At 46.8% G+C, this 21,567-nt stretch overlaps 1 long non-coding RNA gene across 1 annotated transcript in view; it reads left to right on the plus strand.

Moving 5' to 3' along the window:
- The first annotated feature begins 9,800 nt into the window (after positions 1–9,800).
- Positions 9,801–21,567, plus strand: part of LOC109284488 (uncharacterized) — a 42,095-nt gene continuing 30,328 nt past the window's right edge. Inside the window, exon 1 of the long non-coding RNA XR_009456519.1 lies at positions 9,801–9,967. This is a non-coding gene — a long non-coding RNA (uncharacterized LOC109284488). The remainder of the gene's footprint in view (positions 9,968–21,567) is intronic.

A 21,567-nucleotide genomic window follows, 5' to 3' on the forward strand; every position in this document is an offset into this window, starting at 1 on the left:
GGATCTTGGAGTCCTAGTGGACTCCAAGATGAACACGAGTCGGCAGTGTGACGAAGCCATCAGAAAAGCTAATGGCACTTTATCGTGCATCAGCAGATGCATGACGAACAGATCCAAGGAGGTGATGCTTCCCCACTATCGGGTGCTGGTCAGATCGCAGTTGGAGTACTGCGTGCAGTTTTGGGCGCCACACTTCAAGAGGGATGTGGATAACCTGGAGAGGGTCCAGAGAAGGGCCACTCGTATGGTTAAGGGCTTGCAGGCCAAGCCCTTTGAGAAGAGACTGGGGCACCTGGACCTCTAAAGCCTCCGCAAGAGAAGGTTGAGAGGTGACCTTGTGGCTGCCTATAAGTTCATCACGGGGGCACAGAAGGGAATTGGTGAGGTTTTATTCTCCAAGGCACCCCCGGGGGTTACAAGAAATAATGGCCACAAGCTAGCAGAGAGCAGATTTAGACTAGACATTAGGAAAAACTTCTTCACAGTTAAAGTGGCCAAGGTCTGGAATGGGTTCCCAAGGGAAGTGGTGCTCTCCCCTACTGGGGGGTCTTCAAGAGGAGGTTAGATAAGCATCTAGCTGGGGTCATCTGAACCCAGCACTCTTTCCTCCCTATGCAGGGGGTCAGACTCGATGATCTATTGAGGTCCCTTCTGACCCTAGCATCTATGAATCTATAAAGTTTTCAAAGCAGTTAAGCCTGCTACACATGACTGTCTCCATGGATGCCAGCTGTGCCATCTCATTGTACCAGATTTCAACCTTTGGAGATGCCCTACTTTTCCAATGCAGCAATATAATCCTGCATGCTACAAATAAGGTCTGCTGTATGAGTGCAATTTGGGAAGGGTTCAGTTTGAATTTCTTAGGGATATGCCCAAGAACATATTTCACAGACATTAAAGCTGGAAGGGACCTCGGAAGATCATCGAGTCCAGCCCCCCGCCCAAAGGCAGGAAGTCAGCTGGAGTCATAGGATCCCAGCAAGATAAGTATCCGATTTTTTCTTGCATGTGCTCAATGTAGGTGCTTAAACCACCTCCAATGGCAGGCTAGTCCAGACCTTGGGGGCTCAGACAGTAAAGAAATTCTTCCTTATGTCCAGCCTGATATGGTCTTGCAGTAGTTTATAACCATTCGACCTCATCATCCCTTGCAGCGCCCTGGTGAACAAACATTCCCCCAGATACTGGTGGTCACCCCTGATAAACTTGTAGGTGGCCATCAGATCACCCCTGAACCTGCGGTTTTCCAGACTAAAGAGCCCCATGGCTCTCAGCCTGTCATCGTAAGGTCTGTTTTCCTGACCTCTGATCATGCGCATGGCTCTTCTCTGGACTCTCTCAAGCTTCTCCACATCCTTTTTGAATTGTGGAGCCAAAAACTGGACGCAGTACTCCAGCTGCGGCCTCACCAAGGCCGAGTGCAAGGGGAGAATGACGTCCCGGGATTTGCTTGAGAAGCATTTATGGATGTAAGCCAGCATTTTGGTCGCTTTACTACCCGCAGAATCGAATTGAAGGCTCATGTTCATCTTGTGGTCAATGATGACCCCAAAGTCTCTTTCTTCTGTAGTGCTAGCCAGCGTAGCATTGCCGAGCCTATAAGGATGCTGCAGGTTTTTCCTCCCAAGTGGGACAACCTTGCATTTCTCAGTGTTAAACACCATCAGGTTCTCACCCGTCCATTTGCTAAGCCTGTCCAAGTCAGCCTGGATCGCACTCCTGTCTTCAGGTGTGGATGCTTTGCCCCAAAGTTTGGTGTCATCAGAGAACTTGGCCAGTCCACTTCTGACTCCAATGTCCACATCGTTAATGAAGATGTTGAACAATGTGGGTCCAAGGACAGAGCCTTGGGGGACCCCACTGGTCACAGGGCACCATGACGATTGACTTCCGTCAACCACCACCCTCTGGGTCCGACCACAAAGCCAATTTCCCAGCCAGTGGATCGTGGTGGACCCAAGGCCACAATTGGCCAGTTTCACCAAGAAGTGATCATGGGATAGCAGACTGAAGGCTTTTTTGAAGTCAAGATATAAGACATTAATCTCTTCCCCCTTGTCCAGGTGATAGGTCACCTGGTTGTAGAAGGAAATGAGATTGGTCAAGCTAGACCTACCTGCAACAAAACCTTGCTGGCTATCCCTCAGGATGTTGGCATCAGCCAGTCCATTAAGGATGGCCTCTTTAATAAACTTTTCTAAGATCTTCCCTGGGATAGAGGTCAGGCTCATGGGCCTATAGTTAGCCAGATCCACTTTCCTCCCTTTCTTGAAGTTAGGCACCACATTGGCCTTCTTCCAGTCTTTGGGCACTTCCCCAGAGCGCCAGGAGTTTTCAAAGATCCGTGCCAGAGGCTGGGCTATGATGCTCACCAGCTTCTTGAGTACCCTGGGGTGTAAACTGTCAGGGCCAGCTGACTTGAAGGTATCCAGCCTCTCAAGGTGTTCCTTCACAAGGTCAGCATTGATGGAGGGCAGGAGATCTCCCTCACCCGGACCTCCCTGTCCCGTAGTGGGCATGGGTGTCCCATGGGACTGATGAAAGACTGATGCAAAGTACGCATTTAATAGGTAGGCTGTTTCCTGGGCATCAGTTGTCACGTCTGGTTTAGCAGGGGTCCAATGTTACCCTTGCTTTTCCTCCAGCTCCTCACATATCTGAAAAAGGACTTTTTATTGTCCTTGCAGCTCGAAGCTAATTGGAATTCAGTTGCAGCCTTGGCTTTCCTGGTTTGCTTCCTGCAGGACCGGACCAGTGCAGAATATTCCTGCTTGGCGGTGAATCCCATCCTTCATCCTTTGCAGGCCTTTCTTTTTAGCTTCAGGAGGTCTGCTAGATCCCTGGAGAGCCAGGGGGGCTGCTGTGCCCTCTTGCTGCCTGTTCTCTGAGATGCAATAACATTAGCTTGTGCATTGAGGATCGCTCCCTTGAGGAGCAACCACTCTTCCTGAACTCCCATCCCCCTGGAGTCATGGTCCCTTAGGGCCTCACTTACAAGCTTCCTGAGCTTGTCAAGGTCAGCTTTCCTGAAGTCAAGGACTTCCGTGTTGCTGATTGACTTGCCAGCTTTATGGTGGATGGTGAAGTTGATCAGCTTGTGGTCGCTGTCATCCAGCTAATGGTATTTAGCATATTTGCTAAAGGTATGAGGGCTGTGTTCAGAACCATGTGAACTCTAGTTATAATTTCTTTCCAAAAGAATTGATAATAGGGCATGACCAAAATATGTGATCAACTGCTGCCTGAAATGCATCACATCTCCAGCATGGTATCTACTGGTATAGAGGGAGCCCAATGCAGATAAAAAATGATCTTTTTGTTAGCTAAGACAAAATCTAATATCAATTTCCAATATTTAAATATTGTGAAAAGTCATCAGCAATCCCTTGCTGTTGAGGATGATTGTCTTCCATAGCTACTTTATCTGTGGGTCCAAAGATGGCTGATGAGGCCTACCTGGGATCGACAGACTCTGTTGCAACTTGGGCACAGGATTGGTGGCTCTGGATTCTTGATTCACATGTGAAAAGTAACCTCATGGTCAATTCAATGGGACTTAAAAAACTAAGCACATGCCTAAGTGCTTTTATAGACTCTCAGTTAGCAGAATTCTTAAGCATGTGAGTAATTCCACTGACTTCAGGCAGGTGCTTTGCCGGCCTGGGCTCTAAGCGAGTGGCAGATATCTCTGCCATGTATGTGGAGCTGTATCTTGTTTCAGTGAATGGTTTTAATAGCTTCCTGTTGTACTCCTCTGCCAACATCTTCTCTCCTAACACTCTCCTCTTTCTTTAAGAGCTCACCAATAAATACAGCATCTATAAAGTTTTATGACAGTACATTCCTGCTGTCAGCAGCACGGTTCCCCTTTAATTGTGTAAGTAGATTTTGTTGTAATGTCATCTTGGTGGGAGATTTCACCTCAGGAAGAGAGGAGGGAAGAGACGAGGGAGTTTTAAAGCACCACGATGAATTGTAACAGCTCTGGATTGTGACCAGGTGTGTTTCTAGCCTTTGTGTTGATTCAGGGGCTGTCTGATGTACTGGGTAGATCCAGGGACTTCTCATGGATGTCTCCGGGATTGCATGATGTCCTGGGTCTGGTATCGTGTCAGGACTGATGCCCACATGAGTTATAAAGCACCACTAGAGCAAACAGACCATGCCTTTAACATGACACAACAAAGAGACCATGGCACATGATTTTTTGTAGCTAATAGCATGCAAGGGGTTGATGGGATGGATGCCACATCTAGAAGCCTTTGGCTCTCCAGTCAAATGGCCAGATACCCATATGGAGTAGACTGGGGACAGCCTTCAGCAGGGGCCTTCAGCTCTGTAGTGAGTGAACCCAAGAGCAAGACTTTTCTCTTGGACCCCCAAAAAGAGCCATAGCAGCCAAGCAGACCTACAACCACCCTCAGCCCAAGAACAACACAATATGCACTCCATCTTCAGACATGTCTTAGGGGGTTTATACATACAACAAAATTGTGCATTAAAGCGGCTTAATTGCCCTTTTGCACTGTTTTAATGCACCACTTTAATGCACTGTTTACACCTATGGTGGCATATTTTGCTTTAATTTCATCACAGTGTACATGTGCGGCAATGTATTTCACTTTAAATGACCTTGGTAGGTAGCAAGGTAATACCCATCTGATGTATTTTAGTTTGCTACATAACAAGGCGCAATGGTGCACAGGGCACTGGAAGCCCAGACATGCTTGGGGAGGGTCAGGCTTGGCAGGCTTCTGTGCACTGTTTCTGCCGCCTATCCCACACCCAGCTGCCCCCCTGCTGCCTTGCTGCTCTGCCCCAGGGGCAAGCCAGCCCATTCCTAGGCAGTCCCAGGCAGCAAGAAGGCAGCGGGGATGGTGCATGGGACACTGAAGCCTACCTACCTCTCCTGCAGCTGAGGGGGGCAAGCTGCCAGCAGGACAAGAGGCCCCTGAGCTGTGGGGGACTCTGGACCATTCCCTCCATGGTGGCAGTGCTGCCCAGGTGGCATGCACCCGCTAGCACCCTGCCTGGGTGGTCCCACGGGGTGCTGCCACCATGAAGGGAAGTACTGGGCCCCGCACAGCTCAGGGGCTGTGTGACCTACTGGCAGCTCACATGGGCAGGCTCCACTGAGAAAAAAAAGAAAAAAAAAGGCGAGGGGCCTGATCTTTTTTTCTCTCTCTCTCTCTTGGAGCCTGCCTGCATCTCCTGCAGCCAGGCGGTGAGCTGCTGGTGGGCCCTGAGCTTCACGGGGGGTGGGGAGCAAGCTCTTTCCCCTCCAACGGTGGTGGCCCCTGGGCAGCACCCACCCACTAACAGCCCATCTGGGTGGTCCCAGGGGTTGCTGACACTGGAGGGAAGGACCGAGGCCCTCCATAGCTCAGGGACCACTTGGCCTGCTGGCAGTTCATCCCCTGGCTGTGGGAGATGTGGGCTGGCTCCATGAGAAAAAAAAAAAAAGCGATGAGGGGCCTTATCCTTTCTTTTTCCAGAGCTGCTCAGGGCCCATCACCAGCTCCCTCCTTCCCCCCTCCCAGCCCCCTGGCTGCAGGAGAGGTGGGTAGGCTCTGAGCGGGAGAAAAGGAATGGGCCCCTCACCACATTTTTTTTTCCCCTGGTAGAGCCTGCCTATGGGGGGGGAGGCAGGTGTCTGTGATGTGATGGAAGTCCCTAAATTGAAATGGTGGGTTTTTAATTGACACAATTAAAAACCCACCAATTAAAAACCCACCATTTCAATTTAGGGAGAACTAAACCCCTGTCATTTGTACAACACCTTTAGGTCTCTTACCCAATGTGCGAGGCTGCTTAACTGCTGATTTCCTGAACAAATCTGCAGCATGGGGACTCTGTTTGCTTCTCTGAGCCAGCAAAGGCAGAGGATCAGTTGAGCTGCTGTGGAAACCCTGGCTTGCTATTTACCCTTACAGCTCCACTCTTTTGAAATGAAATTAGACACCATACAGGAGCACATGGTACATGCCACTGACAAAGGCCCATTGGAGCAGGGAGGCAGCACTTCTCTCATTACAGTGGCAGGAGCTGTGGTTAAGCATTAGCTCTGACAGGACAGACTAGCAGCGCTCCAAAGGGAACTGATACTCACAGCATTGGAGATGTCACCTGAGGCTAAGAGGAACTGTGCAAGGGCTGGGGGGAGACCTCTGAAAGCAAACCTCAGCCCCTCCTCAGTCTCAGCCTGGAGCTGCTGGAGAAGTCCAAGGAGAATGCAGTTGAGACTTTATGGAGCCAGTGTCACCCAGCAGATCAGGCACTGAATTAGGATCTGAGAGACCTAAGTTGTAGCCCCAGGTCTGCCACTGCTCTTGTTTGTGGGCAACTCCTGGTGGTTCAGTTCTCTTTCCTCTGTACCTAATCCATTTAAAATAAATGGTATGATCTTCAATCTGGTGGTGAGATGCAGAGTTATCCCAGCAGGGTGTTACATGTCCTTCCCTGGGTCCAGTTCACAGAGGATGTGAGCCTGGCTCCAGAAACCTCCAGGCCAAATCCAGACATTGGCCAATATGATGGTTACTGTGTCTTCACGGCATTCAGCACGGGGGATCCTGCTCTTGGTGCAGCCAGAATATAATAATAATAATACTTTCTTACAACTCACAATCGCTCAGCGCAGGGGTTTGGGGGGAACTGCCCCTCAAGCTGTGGACAAGCAAAACTCGTGCCATGGGTGACATTGTGTGTGTTAAGGCGCAGCGGGGTGATAGCTGCAGGGATAGTGGCCCCTGCTGAGGCCACAACGCCTGCCAGCTGTGGAGGAGATCGGTGCAGGGGGGTGCTGGGGCCCTGCACCCCTAGCTGCTGACAGGCAAAACTCGTGCCAAGACTGTCTGTCTTGGGGCAGTTGATTGTATTGATTCTTTCCTCTCCTTAACGAGCATCAATTAGCATCTGCAAAACCAGGGTAAGTAGTTATGTAGTAGCTAGGTCCTGCATACTGAGCTGGTCCCCGAGTCCCTGGTCCCTGGTCTCATGATTGATTGATTGGTAACTGGTAACACAGCAGCTTAGCAGCCAGGCCAGCAGCAGTGTCTCCCCTCCCGCCCCAAGGCAGACACAGTCAGTCCAACGAGAACCCATGGCATGAGTTTTGCTTGTCTGCAGCTTGAGGGGCAGTTCCCCCCAAACCTCTGCACCAATCTTCTTGAAACATGGCATGCTTTGTGGCCTCAGTAAGATCTACCACCCCTGCAGTTTTGATCTCCCTGTATTGTAACACATAGACGTGACGGGAGTTTTGCTTTCAATAATTTGGGGTACAGTTGCCCCAAAACTCCTGCACCTATCTTCTTGAAACTTGTCAGACTTTGTGGCTTCAGTAAGAGCTACCACCCCTGCAGTTTTCACCCTGCTATGTTGTAACATCTAGACGTGACATGACTTTTGCTTTCAAGAATTTGGGATGCTGTTCCCCCCAAAACCCTTCACCAATCTTTTTATAACTTGGAAGTCTTCATGCTCTCTACAAAGTCTACCATCCCTGAAAATTTCATCCAAATTGGACAAAAAACAACAAAGTTATAGGTATTTTATTGTTTCCCCATTACACCCTATGGCCGGATCTCCGAGGCGGCTCCGAAGCGCTTTGGGACGCCGAACGAGGCAGCGCTTCGCCCTGGATGTGCTGCTTCACACCACGAAGCATCCCAAGCTTCTCTAGATCCGAAGCTCTGTCCAAAGCCTTGCACAGCCCTACTGCCCAGTGCAGTAGTCTGGGAGCTGACCTTGCCTGTAAAGACCGAGGTAAAAAAGTCATTGAGTACTTCAGCCTTTTCATCATCATCTGTTGTTAGATTGTCTTCCCGATTCAGTAAAGGACCCATACTGTCCCTGATTTTCCTCTTGTTGCTAACATACTTATAGAAACCTTCTTGTTACCTTTCATGTCCCTTGTTAGCTGTAACTGCAGTTGCACTTTGGCCTTTCTGATTGCCCTGCATACTCGAGCAATGCTTATACTCCTCCCTAGTCGACTGTCCAAGCTTCCACTTCTTGTAAGCTTCCTTTTTCTGTTTAAGATCACGGAACGAGTTCCCTGCTAAGCTAAGTTGGTCACCTGCCATATTTCCTGTTCTTCCTGCACCTCAGGATGGCTTACTCCTGCACTCTCAGTAAGCTTTCTTTAAAATACAGCCAGCTTTCCTGGACTCCTTTCCCCCTCAGACTGGTTTCCCAGGGGATCCTGCCAATCAGTTCCCTGAGAGAGTCAAAGTCTGCTTTTCTGAAGCCCAGAGTCCTTACTCTGCTGCTCTCCTTCCTTCCTCTCCTCAGGATCCTGAACTCAATCATCTCATGGTTGCTGCTGCCCAAGTTGCCATCCACTTCTACATTCCCCACCAATTCTTCCCAGTTTGTGAGTAGCAGGTCAAGAAGAGCACAGCCCCTAGTAACTCTCCAGCACTTGCACTGGGAAGTTGTGCCCAACACTCTCCAAAAACTTCCTGGATTGCCTGCACACTGCTGTACTTCCCTCCCAGCAGATGTCAGGGTGATTGAAGTCCCCCATGAGAACCAGGGCCAATGATCTGGAAACTTCCACTAGTTGTCTGAAGAAAGCCTCATCCACCTCATCCTCCTGGTCGGGTGGTCTATAGCAGACCCCCACCACAACATCACTCTTGTTGCTCTCCCCTGTAACCTTAACCCAGAGATTTTTGCAAGGCCTATCTCCAGTTTCATACTGGAGCTCTGAGCAGTCATACAGCTCTTTTACATAAAACACAACTCCTCCTCCTCTTCTCCCCTGTCTGTCCTTCCTGAACAGTTTGTACCCATCTATGACCATGCTCCAGTCATGCGAGCTCCCACCTAGTCTCTGTTATTCAGATCACATCATAGCTCCATGATTGTGTGAGGACTTCCATGATTGTGTTCTTCCTGCTTGTTTCCCAGGCTCCATTTGTTTGTATGCAGACAGTTGAGATAACTAGCTGATTTCCCTACTTTGTCAGGAAGAATGAGGAGGTCTTCTCTGTTGCCTCCTCTTCCTTGCATTTCCTCCAGGTCTTCTGCTTCCTCACTTACTTCAGGGCTTAGGTCTCCATCTTTGGCAAACCTAGTTTAAAGTCCTCCACACTAGGTTAGCGAGCCTGTCTGCAAAGGTGCTCTTCCCTCTCTTCATCAGGTGGAACCCATCTCTTCCTAGCAATCCTTTTTCTTGGAACAACAGCTCATGGTCAAAGAAGCCGAATCCCTGTTAGCAACACGACCTGTGAAGCCATGCATTGATATGCAGGATGTGTCCACTCTTGCCAGGGCCCTTTCCCCTTGAACAAAAAGATTGAGGAGAACACCACCTGTGCCCCTGTTTCTTTCACCCTTGCACCTAAGGCCTTGTAATCACTCTGGATATGCTCAGGGTCACCCCTGGCAGTATTATTGGTGCCCACATGGATAAGCAGCATGGGGTAGTGGTCAGAGGGCTGGACAAGTGGTGGTAATCCTTCCATGACATCTCAGATCCAGGGTCCAGGTAAGCAGTAGACCTCCCAGGACAGCAGGTCAAGCCAGCAGGCAGGGTTGCCAACCCTCCAGGATTGCCTGGGAGTCTCTAGGAATTAGATATAAATCTCCAGGAGACTGCTGACAGTCACATGGAGATAAATGATAGGGCATTCATTGAAATAAATTTTAAATGTTGAATCAAATTTATACAGTAGTCCAGTGGGCTTTTACAATGTGATAGTAATGTACATTTGCCTTCCTGATGTAATGTCTATGTACCATATGTAATCTGTAATGATATATGGAATTCACACAGGCACATTCGAGTTGTGTATCACAGGCACGTTCATGTTGTCTCTTGCAGGCATGTGGGTGTTGTGTCTTAGGCATGTTAACATTGTCTCTTTAGTCTACTAATTATGCTACACTGCATCTGCCTCGCACTTTCAAAAAAACAACAACCCGGAAATGACTGAAGATGAAGGACTTCTATAAGGTAAATACAATAAGAGTTGATTTTAAGTTTAATTCATGAGTTTTTGCTGTATCTGTCATGTTATAATGGTATTAGAATGTTATTTAATTTCTGTATTTTTAAATAATGCACACAAACATTTAAATGTGTTTACAAGCAAAGTATCCCTAATCAGATATCACTTTTTAAAAAATAAAATTCATGTTATAATTTGAGATTTTGCAGCATTGCTTATTTAGGCAATATGCTTAAAATGTGAAATTATGATTCATATGATGCTCCTTGTATCCACCGAAGGCAAAATGATGGCTCCGTAGTGAGTGAGTTTTAGAGTACAGTAGATTAGTCATTAATGTCATTACGCCATATGATGAAACTTCCTGGAATAGATTCAGAGTTGGCAACCCTACCAGCAGATGGATCCCTAGTTGAGGTTCCATCCCTGGATTAGGAATCCAGAGTCTGTTCTCGACCAGGCCTTTGATGCCCTGTGGGATACTGGGTAAGTCACTTAGGCCAATGATTCCACAAGTGGCCACTGTATTTGGTTGTGTCTCTTTTTTAGTACTTGTCGTGAGACCCTAGCTGGGGTCCTGATGCTCAGGAAGGATGAGTTCCTGCAACTGCTGTACATTTGGGTGGCAGAGTACCCCAACAGGAAGGTGTGCAAAATCAGCACTCCCTATCAAAAAAGGTCATCCTGTCCTGTTCTGTGCCTTAGTTTCCCCATCTGTGAAACAGAAAGAACTAAAGCTCATTCCCATGTAGGTGAGCAGCTTGGAGGCCTATGGATGTACAGTGATACCTGACTTGCTGGGGAAGTGGAATGGGGTTGTATGCAGCTATACATAGAAGTAGGTTCACTAGGAGGTAGGCTGGAAGCAATTAACTGGGGAAATGCCCCTAAATGGACTTAGTTTGCAGCCCTAGGGACTGGAGCTATATGTTCAGGTAGTAGGAACTTAATCTAAAGTGCACTGAGACTGTTTTGCTGGGGACAGGCAGGGAGTGCTCTGTGAGTGCAGAACCAAACTGGCTGGATGTCTGTACCAGTACTGATCAGAGCCCACAGCACCATATTTCAATACCCTGTGCAGATCACAGCTCTCTGGAGTGTGAGACCAGTGAATTGGTCAGTAATGCTCCCCTCCCCCACCCCTAGGAAAGGTCAGTGGGCCAAGGCAGCATCCTAGGTGAGGAATTCTGAGCCAGTGCTCGTTTGTGGAATAGCGGAGGCTTGGTAATTACTGTCTCAGAGACGAGTCCAGTTTGTCATAGAGTGATCTGCATCCAGACAGGATCCATGCCTAGGAGAAATCACCCATGTATGTTAATAAAACAAGCAGAGTGGGAAAGTTATGCAAACAAGTGAACATAATGAGCCTAATGCACACTTCACAGCCTGCAAAGATGGTGCTGGTGGAATGTTTCCAGTGCCTGAGTTTCAGAGTTGCCCTGGGAACCAACAACACAGGCACAGGCGAATAAGAACAAGGGCTCTGCTGTGCTGTATCACATCAGGGGCCCTTCTGCCCCTGTCCTGCCCCAGTAGAAGGCAGCATATGATGCTGACATATCAAAACCCTGCAGTCATGGGATAAATTGCCTCTCAGAGAAGGTTGTCTACTGGCTTCTCTTGGAGGCTGCTAACACAGGGTAATTTGTGCTACTGGAGAAGCCTGCTTTGGCTGTGCTGAGCCAGGAGTGAGGGGGGTGGGGGGTGGCAGCTGGCCCTGACAGTGGCTGGAAGGAAATTTCTCTCAGGCCCAATGCAATTTCTGCACAGGTCTTGGTCACCTATTTTGGGAGCACTTTTTGGCTTACAAGTTGTGCCATGCTTTCCCCTTGTCTTTGTATCCCCACTATCAGCTATGACATCTGGGAGGCACTGGAAGAGGCCTAAAAGAGGGGCTAGCAGGGTAGAGCAGCCATCTGAGTGGTCCCTCCATTCAAGTGGTGGCAGTGAGAGGCTGCAGGCCATGGCAGCCAGCTTTCCTAGTCTGGACTTCATCTAGGCTGAAATCAAGCAGTGAATCACCCAGTGAGGGATTTGAAGCCGCTCAGGGATGGAGAGATCACTTCACAGAGGGGACAAGACGGATGTATTCTGAGGTATCTCTGTCTTGCACCATCCATTTTCTGACAATGGGAACTCTGAGGCAGGAAGATAGAAGTTGGAGTCACTTTGCACCCAGCCTCAGGCTGTGAGTATAGACTCTTTGGGGAGAGCATATAGGCTTTTATTGCTTTATCTAGGGATCTGTGGCCCACACTTCCTTTGAGAGGAAGTTTCCCTTAGTTTTAGTCCTCCTAAATGAAGCTTGGGTGTCTCCTTTCTTTCACTGCCACACGTCCCTGAGGGCATTAACGGAATCAACCCCAAGGGGTCCTCAGGTACATCCCAACCTGGATAGCAACATCTCTACAGGCAGATCCTCGGACTTAGGTCACAATTGGTTCCTGAAAACCACCTCTTAAGTTGAACTATTGTAACTCGGAACTGATTTTCCCATAGGAAACAATGTCATAAATAGGGGATTGGTTCCTGAACCAAGGCTCGATACCCTATTTTCACCAAAAATAACCCAGAATTTTGTATTCAATCAATTATAGATGAGTAATATAGCTACATCAATGTATTTATATTGTAAATAGCAATCACATTGATTTGGAAGGACTTCTTCGAGGTGACTTTGCTGGACTTTTTGAAGGGCTCTTGGTTGGAGTCTTCTTGGGAGTCTTGGCTACAGGTTTTTCTGGAGTCTTGTCTGCTTTCTTTAAAAAAGTGTCCAAGGAAATTTGGACAGATGTTCTCCAGGGAGACGGGCAACACAATGAACTTGCTCACTGGCATGGCATGGTGTCAGATTAAGCATTGTGAAGTGAAAACTAACATCAGAAATTTGAAACGGTGTCAATTTATAAACATTGTAAGTACAAAACATTGTAACTCGAAACATTGTAAGTCAAGGACTGCCTGTACCTTTGTAAGGAACAGAGGCAGAAACATTTCCCTTGAGTCCTGGGACTGCTTGGTAAATCAATGATTTGAAGAAAGAGGGGAGGAGTGAAATCTCTTTGAGCCTGAATGGGAGCTGGCAGGCCTGCAGGAAACTGTGGGTTCTGAGCTCCTAGACATCCAGGCCCCACTATGGGCACTGAGCCCTTGGGAATCTGGTCCTGATTATTGGGCTAGGGACAGACATTACACATAAACCAGTTTAAGCGATCAGAAATGGGTTTAAACATGTAACAGAACATAAGTTCAGTGTAGATAAACCAGTTTCAAAATGGCTGAAACTGGTTTAAAATAAACTTGGTTGAATGTAGTATTAGACTTAACTGATTTGGCTTAAATCAGTTTATGCAATGAAACCAGAGTTCCCCAGCATCCCAGATGCTTTGCAGCCCTGGGCTGTGGTGTCTGCTTCAGAGAACAGGACTTGCCTCACCCCTCTGCTCTCTAGCCAGAGCTCCCACAGAGGTTGCAGGCACAGCAGCAGGGTCTGCCTGGCTGCCCTGCACCCCCGCTTGCTGCTCAAGTAGGGATTCTGCCCCCTCCACCCCCCCCCCATCTCCCACTGCACTGATCCCAGCCCCATGGACCCTAGGCATGTGGTATGCTAGCTAATGCTGAGAGGTGTCTGTGTGTGTGTTTGTCTCCAATTTCACTGGGACAGGCAGACAGAACAGTGTCCACTTAGGGCTTTTTGGAGCCAGCAGGTTAGCTGGTAATGTCCCTCTATTCCTTCCTGGGAAAAAGCTGTTTAAGAAGAACTTGAACTAATGAGAGAAACTTTTGTTTTGTTGATGGGCTAATAAATGCTGTGTTATCAGCCCCCTGCTGGCTCCCTTGCTTGTCAGGTTTGCAGACAGTGTGAAGAAGGTGGGAGAAGGAGATTGAAAAGCTCAGTATCAGCAACAGATGCATGCACTGCACAACACTGCTTTGCCTCAGAGTGCTAGCCTGGGCCTGGGCTCTGGCAACACTCCTTCCCCTTGAGCAGCAAGTAGGGAAAAGCTTGGGACAGTGCAGGTCAGGGTGGAGGTTTACACCCTTCCCTAATCAGGGCATCCTGTTCAGCACTGTGGAAGGGATGGGAGAGCTGCTCTAGCACCTCCCAGCTTCTAGCCTGAGTCACTGCAGGCATGTGCCGACATTTCCTCAGTCCAGAGAGAATGTCTGTGAAGTTTGCAAACCAATTCAACCTAGGCAGGTTAGACTAACCTGCAAAGATTGAATCAATTCAGGTACAGGCTTTTTGAATGTCTGTCCCTAGCCCTGGTGTCCATCAGTGTCTGAAAAAAATCAGCCCCATTTGTGGTGATTCAGGTCAATTTCTGAGGCCTACAAAGTCCCTGAACCTGACCCTGATCTGACTCATGCTACTTCAGTAAATCTGGAGTGACTCCATGAAAGACATTGGATATCTTGCCAGTAGGACAGGGTTTAGAAATTGTGTCTGAGGTCTGGTCAGTAAATGCTTGGTACATGTAAATGCTTGGTCTATGTTTGGCAATGAAAATGGTTAGGGGGTTGGGACACATGCCTTATGATGAGAGGCTGAGGGAACTGAAAGCTGATACAAGAGACTCTGTGGGCACTTTAATTAGAGCAGTGTCTCCACACTACAAAATGGCATCAGGAAAGTTCATCACATAAGCTTTAGTTAAAGTGCCCCACTGCCATTTTGAAGTGTGGGAACGCTGATACATGAGACTCAGAGACTGGTGGAGTGCACTAATTAGCATGCTCCAGTATACTTAGTTAATTGAGTCTTCTCCAGTGTGCAGTAATTACAGCTGATCATCAGAGCAGCCTCCCTGCAAGTCTACAGGCACCCATTTAGTCTGGAGAAGAGAAAGTTGGTAGGAGATTTAATAGCAGCCGTCAACTACCTGAAGAGTGGTTACAAAGAAGATGGAGCTAGACTGTTCTCAGTGGTGGCAGATGACAGAACAAGGAGCAATGGTCTCCGGTTGCACCAAGGAAAGTTTAGGTTTGCTCTTATGAAAAACTCTTTCATGAGGATGGTAGTAAAGCACTGGAACAGGTTACTCAGAGAGGTTGTGGAATCTCTATCCTTGGAGGTTTTTAAGACCCGGCTAGACAAAGCCTTGTCTGGGATGATCTAGTTGCAGATGGTCCTGGTTTGAGCAGGGGTTTGGACTAGATGACCTCCTGAGGTCCCTTTCAACCCCAATTTTCTATGATTCAATGTAAGGAGCAGAGACCCCTTTACTACTAGTGGGGTCAGAGGGAATCAGACCCATTCACTGTGATGGAGGTATGGATTCACCCTGGGTGATTCTAGCTTCATTTGGCCCTCCTCTTTATTTTTATCTCCTTCTCTCCCTCTCCTCCCATCCCCTTCCCAGCACCATGTGATCGGTTGCAAGATAACAGCTTAAATCTGTCTAAATTGCTTATTGAGGACTCCTTGGCAAATCAATGATTTTAAATGGGATCAACAGAACAGCAATCCTAACAGCAGCAGAATAAAAAAACAACACATGAAGCCTGCTAGCAAGGCACAAAGGGAAAGCAGGATGACTGCCTTCCTTTCTGGGATGTCAGCAGATTTCCAGAGACACAGGGGGTGATGTGGAAGGCAATGTAGAACAGGTGACATTTATGGCTGTGAGCCATGTGACTGGTGTTGGCAGGCGTCTGGTGGGTAAATGAGAAAAGCTGTAAGTAAATCATGCCTGTTGACTTGTTTTCAAACATGACCGGTTTGTCCATGTGAGAGGCAGGGTTTTTAAGGCCATCAGAGCTTGGAATAGTCAGATTTCCAAGGGCTCCATGATGACAACCCAGCTGGTTCTCCTAGTGTTCAGCATTTACAACTAGGGCTGAATTTCTCTACACACAATAAGTCAGATACCCCATGCTCAGCACTGACCCTTGGGACTGGATTTTCTAACGAGCTCGGTTCCTCTTTAGGTATCTAAGTAAGTCCTTATATTCATCACTGAAACCACTTTGGAGAATTGCAGTTTTGCCTGTAATTTGATAAGCATACATATACTTACCCCTCCCACCACTGGCAGCCCCAGGGGAATCAGTCAAACTACTCCCAGGAGGAATGTTAAATGTATAAGTATCTGCAGAATCAAGTCATGCTTACTGTTGGAAGTGCATTAGTTAAGTGGCACAAATTTTCATGGGTTCCCACCTGACTTAGGGCACTAACTGTCCCTGACAGCTATGAAGGCTAAGGGAGTGGATGTAACATCGCTGGATATTCTCCAGTGATACAACTGTACTGTTCCAAGATAGCTATTATGTCTGTATGTTTCTCTAGTGGGCCACAACCATCATAATGTGAACCTTGGTTCATCCTGGGTAGAAAAGAGCAATTTAGCTTTGCTACAGGAACAGAACCATTGTATTAGAGGAGCTGATGGGTGCTCCTGAGCAAGCAGCTCCCCCTCCCTTTCTTAAATGGGCTGAAGTTACATCTGGAGCCTTGCACTCCTAAGTCACTTTGATGTTTCTTAAAATTTTGCTCTGTATGCTTCTGAACAGCGTTCTTTCTCCTACTGGAGACAAAACATCTGTGTTTGCATGTGCATGAATGTGTCTATGGGTGTCTGCATATGTGCATATGTATAGCAATTAGAGATAAGCTTCTATTGAACATTTTATCCTTTTTCTCCAAGCTTTTTGCTGATAAAATACAGCCCAGACTGAGAAGAACAAGCAATATGTTTGTTGATATTATGGGAAGAGCAAAAGTTATAATTGTCCTTAAATAGTGTTTTCTTGCTTTTAAGTACTTAGGGTGTTGAAGTGTTATGAGAAGGAAACAAAATGCCATCTCTTAGCAATCTTAAAAAGTTGAAGAAATGAAGTTTTTGATTTGTCTGTGTGCGTGGGTACAGAAAAATGACAGGCCCATTTTCAAAATGTTCCCTAAGTAGGATGAATGAACAGCAATTTGTTAAATTACCAGAATTATATTTAGTGACCTGCCTAATAACCTCTCCAGTGGACCCCTGTCTCATTTCAATGCACACCTGATGAAATACACATATTCATTCTTCATCAGTTAGACAGACACACATAGCCCAGCACGCAGCAGCCTTCTCTTCTCTTCAAATGTTGGTGAAAGGAACTAAATAGAAACACAGCAAGTCAGGGGGTGGGTTCTCCAAAGTCCTATTTGTTGTCCTTTATCATCTGTATGATGAGGAAGTTTATGACACCCACTGTGGACTGGCATAAAATCGCTACTCAAAGAGATAATTAGGATCTAATTGTCATAGCACAGTGGTAGACTCTGCCAGGACCAGTGTGTTATTCAGGGCTCACCTACTTGGGCAAATGAACTAAATATGTGAACATAATGCCTGTTCGATAGGATTTGCTGGCTCTAAGGCAGTGATATGGAGAACCAATAAGGGGGCTCTGTCCAGCCTCCAGTAACTAAATCTTACCTCATCCTCATCAATAAATTAAGCGACTGCGGCATTGATGCCTGCACAGTTGGATGGATAAAAAATTGGCTGATGGGGCGTACCCAGAGAGTAGTGGTGGACGGGTTGTACTCAACCTGGAGAGATGTGAGCAGTGGGGTACCCCAGGGCTCAGTCCTTGGGCCCACACTGTTTAACATCTTCATCAGCGACTTGGATGAGGGTGCGGAAAGCATGCTGTCCAAATTTGCTGATGACACTAAGATGTGGGGCGAGGTGGACACACTTGAAGGGAGAGAGAGGCTGCAACTAGATTTAGACAGACTACAAAAGTGGGCAGATGAGAATAGGATGGGGTTCAACGTAGACAAATGCAGGGTGCTGCACCTTGGGGGAAGGAATCCACAGCATACATACAGGCTGGGGAGTTCCCTTCTTAAAAGCACAGAGGTGGAAAGGGATCTTGGAGTCATTATTGACTCCAAGATGAACATGAGCTGCCAATGCCAGACCGCAACCAGCAAGGCCAGCCATATCTTGTCATGCATCCAAAGGTGCATCTCAAGCCGGTCCAGAGAAGTGATACTCCCCCTCTATGCGACTTTGGTCAGGCCGCAGTTGGAGTACTGCGTCCAGTACTGGGCACCGCACTTCAAAAGGGATGTGGCCAGCCTGGAGAGGGTTCAGAGGAGGGCCACCCGTTTGGTGACAGGGCAGCAGGACAGACCCTACGAGGAGAGACTGAGGGACCTCAACCTGTTCAGCCTCAGCAAGAGGAGGCTGAGGGGGACCTGGTGGCTGTCTACAAACTCATCAGGGGAGATCAACAGCAAATAGGTAGATCCCTTTTTTCCCCAGCACCACCTGGGGTGACAAGGAACAATGATAATAAGCTGATGGAGAATAGGTTTAGGTTAGAGATCAGAAGGCAATATTTTACAGTTAGGGTGGCCAAAATCTGGAACCAGCTTCCCAGGGAAGTGGTCCTCACCCCTACCTTGTGCAAATTCAAGAGGAGGTTGGACCAGTGGTAGACCAGGGAATAGAACCTGCAGGTCTCTCTGGAGCATTCTGCCCCACCAAGCATTTATGTGATAAGTACTACTGGTTGGGGGAGGGGAAGGAAAGCTGAGCAAAGAGAAAAGATAGAGAAACTCTAATTTGGGCAGGAGGAAGAAAGCAGGAGAAAGGTGGGTGTGATGGGGATGGCAGACAAAATGGACAGATCCCATCAAATTCATTCCTCCATAGGCTTATGCTGGCCTTTCAGCTTTTCACTGTTTTGGTGTTTTGGAAGATTTTCAGTTGCTCAGTCCATTTCATAATGACATGTCTAAGAAAAAATGTCATAAATCAGTCACAAATAAAGATTCCACCTTGTATTAAACAGCAGCTACCGGCTATCTATATTTGGAAATATTGGTTAGTATTTGGCTCAGTGTAACAAGTTGCCTATTAAATCAACCTGTATCTATTATGTGATTGCTATAGGATGTTCTTAATAATTAATTGTTATTTATTTCAGAAACAGAATCTCACCCATTACATGAAATGTGCTATTGAATGTATTTAGGGCATTTTACTGAGGCCTGGAGTCAGCCCTGTTTCACAAAGCATTTAAGCATGTGCTTTTGTCTCTCAGACTTCAGTGAGATATTAAAGCTTAACGAGTGCTTTAGAGCTCTGCTGGCTCAGAACTTGATTTCCTTTACTGATTTACTTTCTAGCAGATTCTGGAAACTGAGGAAATGTGTAGCTTGCTCCCAACAGATTAAGTAAGATACAGTTTCTGTTCTGAGGTGTCCTAGAGCAGCGCCAGGGGAATTTGCATGAGCAAGACTGGGACAAAAATTAATGCAAATTTGGATTTTACTACTATGCAATTTTGTAGGTGCTATTGGGTATAGGGATATGTAAAATCCCCTTGTTTGATCTCACCATCATTTGAATCCCCAAAATTATGGCTCTGATTCTACCTCTTTTATAATAATTGGGCACACTTCTCTCTTCTGCAGGAGTTCAACTCTGGGCATTAAACCAGATTTTAAATGGGATTAAACATAGAATAGCAACTAGGGGCATTTTTACACATGCTCCAGGGGTGGGTCTCTTTAATTAGATTGGCTCTGAGAGCTGCTCTAATTGAAGTGCCTGCAGCGTCTCATGTATTCCTGTCCCCATGCTTCAAAATGGCAGTGGGGCTCTTTAAAGTGCCCCTGCTGCCATTTTGAAGCATGGGGATGCTGATACACAAGATGTAAATGCTGGCTGGAGTGTGCTAATTAGCACACTCCAGCAGACTCAATTAATCAAGTCTGCTCCAATGCGCTGTAATTACATTGCACTGGAGTAGTTTTCTGACACATGTACAGGCATCTAGAGCTCTCTGCTGAGATCAGGACCCAGTTATGAGGTAGGCTTAATTGGCCTGAAGTGGTACCTAAGTTTTTGCTGTCTCTGCATGGAGATGAATTAAATTCCCAAGGCACTGAGGTTTTTTTATTAGTGGATCTATGGTTACAACGTAGCATTTTTAGGGGTGGGCCAATCCTAAAGGTGTAAGAGATGGGTAGAAGTCAAAGGACTCTGGGAAATCCAAAGCTGGGACTGTGGACTCTTTGGGAGTAAGACAGTCTCTTCTTTACTATGAGGCACTTAGTACAATAGGGCCTGAATCTTGGATAAGAACATACACAAGAGTTAGCCTCAAAGAGTTCACAGTCCCAGCATAGTCCCTACATATTTCCCCAATTTTCCAAATCTGTTAGCAAGTAAATCAGTAAAGGAAATCAAGTCCTTAGTCAGCAGCTTTATGAGAGAGCTGGTAGAATACAAACAGGTCTAGAAAGATTAAGAGTGAAATAAGAATACAATAACTTGTAAAAATTTTCCATCTCTGGCTCAGTGGTAACAATGGGGTCAAATGAAGTAAGACTCATGGCCCCCTAATTTACAAAGCCAATGTTTGAATTAGCCTTTCAATTCATTCAGCATATGTGGTCCACTATTTTCCAAGTGTGCAACCATGACTTCTTTACTTGTGTCTACAACTTTCGACATTCCCAGTGGTCTCCCATATAAATGCTAGTCAGGCCCAAAACCAAGACCAGAAGCATGATCTAGCATGGTCATAGGCATTCAGAATTCTTACCAATTGCTTAAGTTGTTGGCTAGTTGGGACAGGGATTGACTTTTCCTTGCTTGTATAGTGGCTTGGGGTCTTGGTCCACACAGGGGGTCTTAGTTGCTATGGAAGTATATATAATAAGAAGGCAGGGTAGATATGCACCTTTACATACTAACTCAATAAGATACTTGTGTAGAGCAAATGTTTTTCACAAGTTCGCTTCATCAGATGCTATAAGAAGGATGTGCAGAAATCTGAATATAAAAAGGAGAGAGAAATTAGAAAGAGGGAGGGATAGGAGAGAGGGGGGAGGGGATAGTGCCAGGAGAGAAACACAAATGAGCAGTAAACCTATAGGAACAAAGGGATCACAAAAGCTAATCCAAGTAATGAGGAAGAATTCATAGTCCCTGTTTAATCCATACTTAACACAGTCCAGTTTGTGGATGATTACTTGTTCTGCAATTTCCCACTCAAACTTGTTTTTAAAATATTTTTGCCCGAGAACAGCAATCCTGAGATCAATGATGAAATGTCCAGGGAGGCTGAAGTGTTCTACCAGAGGCTTCTGTGTCATTCAGCAGCTGACGTCAGATCAGTGTTCGTTCGTTCTTACATGTAGAGATTGCTTCCTTATGAGGGATGTTTGTGTACAGAGACACGATATCCACAGTAGCTAATATGAGATTTGCTGGAAGCGTATCAGCGGAGCACAGTTTCTTTTAGAAACGTATGGTGTCTTTCCAATAGCTGGCAGCTCCAGTGACATATGGGAATAGGTTACAGTCAAGAGAGCGAGAAACTCCCTCCATGGTGGTGCCAATGCCAGAGACAGTGGGGCATCCTTGGCCTGGGTTCCCGGGGGGTAGAAGCAGTAATCTTCTCCTGTGTTTCCAGAGGTGGCTTCTTTAAGAGTTTATTTAATTCCTTCTAGTATTGTTCCATGGACTTCTCTGTCAGAAGTTGGTAAAACTCTGTGTTGTAAAGTTGTTTCTCAGCTTCCTGTATGTACACTGTCTTGTCCATGACAACATTGGCACCCCCCTTATCCGCCTGTTATATGACAATGTCC

This window comes from Alligator mississippiensis, chromosome 14, assembly GCF_030867095.1.
Source record: "Alligator mississippiensis isolate rAllMis1 chromosome 14, rAllMis1, whole genome shotgun sequence".
NCBI classification, from domain to species: domain Eukaryota; kingdom Metazoa; phylum Chordata; order Crocodylia; family Alligatoridae; genus Alligator; species Alligator mississippiensis.